General features: G+C 36.2%; 1 pseudogene; it reads left to right on the top strand.

Annotated features, from left to right (window-relative positions):
* Positions 1–6: 6 nt before the first annotated feature.
* On the top strand, positions 7–1,419 carry LOC148938510 (uncharacterized; annotated as a pseudogene).
* The last annotated feature ends 497 nt before the right edge of the window (positions 1,420–1,916 follow it).

The raw sequence follows: 1,916 nt of genomic DNA on the forward strand, positions 1-1,916 counted from the left end.
AATACGAGGAAAAAACTAAATAAGTGTGATGTAGGCAAGAAGCGCTTTTCTCATTCAAGCAACTGGATTGGGCATCAGAGAGCGCATACAGGTGAAAAACCGTTTAAATGTGACGTATGTAACAAAGGCTTTTCTACATCAAGCAATTTGAATATTCACCATAGAGTGCATACCGGGGAAAAACCGTATAAATGTGACGTATGTAACAAAGGCTTTTCTCGTTCAGACAATTTGATTAATCACCAGAGATTGCATACAGGTGAAAAACTGTTTATATGTGATGTATATAACAAAGGTTTTTCTCGATCTGACCAATTTGATTACACACCAGAGAACACATACCGGTGAAAAACCGTATAAATGTGATGTGTGTAACAAATACTTTTCTACTTCAAGCGGTTTGAACGTTCACCATAGAGTGCATACAGGTGAAAAACCGTTTAAATGTCATGTGTGTAACAAATGCGTTTCTCAGTCAAGCAGTTTGAATATGCACCAAAGAGTGCATACAGGTGAAAAACCGTTTAAATGTGACGTATGCAATAAAGTTTTTCCTCAATCAAACAATTTGAATATTCACCAGAGAGTGCATACAGGTGAAAAACCGTTTAAATGTGACGTATGTAACAAATGTTTTTCTCGATCACACCATTTGATTACACACCAGAGAACACACACAGGTGAAAAACCGTATAAATGTGACGTGTGTAACAAAGACTTTTCTCATTCAGGCAATATGAATATGCACCATAGAATACATACAGGTGAAAAACCGTTTAAATGTGACGTATGTAACAAAGGCTTTTCTCGTTCAATCAATTTGAATATGCACCAGAGAGTGCATACCGGTGAAAAACCGTTTAAATGTGACGTGTGTAACAAAGACTTTTCTCAATCAGAGCCATTTGATTTACCACCAGAGAACACATACAGGGGAAAAACCGTACAAATGTGACATGTGTAACAAAGTCTTTTCTCCTTCAATCAATTTGAATGTTCACCAAAGAGTGCATACCGGGGAAAAAACGTATAAGTGTGATACGTGCAATAAAGATTTTCCTCGATCAAACAGTTTGATTATTCACCAAAGAGTTCATACAGGTGAAAAACCGTTTAAATGTGTGGTGTGTAAGAAATGCTTTTCTCGATCTGACAGTTTGAACGAGCATAAAAAACTACATACAGGGGAAAAACTGTATAAATGTATGCATGTAACAAGTTTTTTATTGTTTTAAAAAGTTTAGTTGAGAAAAAGAGTCAAACTATAGAGTAAAGAGCGAGGCGTTGAGGAGGTGACAGAACCTTTCATATACAGAATAATTTCTGTTTTTTTTTTAAGTTTTAATGTCGCTCCTTAATTTCAGTTAAAAAACTTCTTTTTTTTATTTAATTTTTGAACGTTTTTAACTAATGCAGGTTCGATTTTGGCTCACCGTACATGGAAAATTAAAACATTGAAAGTGTGTTTAAATTTTAGTAAACATTCAAACTTTAGCGTAAGAGTAAGTTATTGAGAAGGGGGCAACCCTTCATATATGGAATACTTTCTGTTCGTTTTTCAAATAGTACTGGTAAATCTGGCTCACCCTCTATTAAATATACCCCTCCCCCTCACGGAAAACTCCTCCGTGGAAAATTTCATCCAACGTAAAGTGTACCCCCTTCCCTCCAGACCGTTCCTTCCTCGCTGAGAATCCCCCCCCCTCTCTTTAAAATTGCTTGTGGACGATTCACCCCAAAAAGTCTCCTTAGCATTTTTTGATTGGAATAAGACTAATTACTAATTGATTTCTAGATGACTCCAGAAATGCCCCTTTCCATGGAAATTATTTTCCAGAAAACATACCGCGCAGGAAAAAGCCCCTGGAACATCTCCATATAAAAAATTTGGCACTGAGAATGTAAGACAGTTATAA

This window comes from Artemia sp. Qi Xiang Cuo, unplaced genomic scaffold, assembly GCF_049724085.1.
Source record: "Artemia sp. Qi Xiang Cuo unplaced genomic scaffold, ASM4972408v1 HiC_scaffold_3197, whole genome shotgun sequence".
Taxonomy (NCBI): Eukaryota; Metazoa; Arthropoda; class Branchiopoda; order Anostraca; family Artemiidae; genus Artemia; species Artemia sp. Qi Xiang Cuo.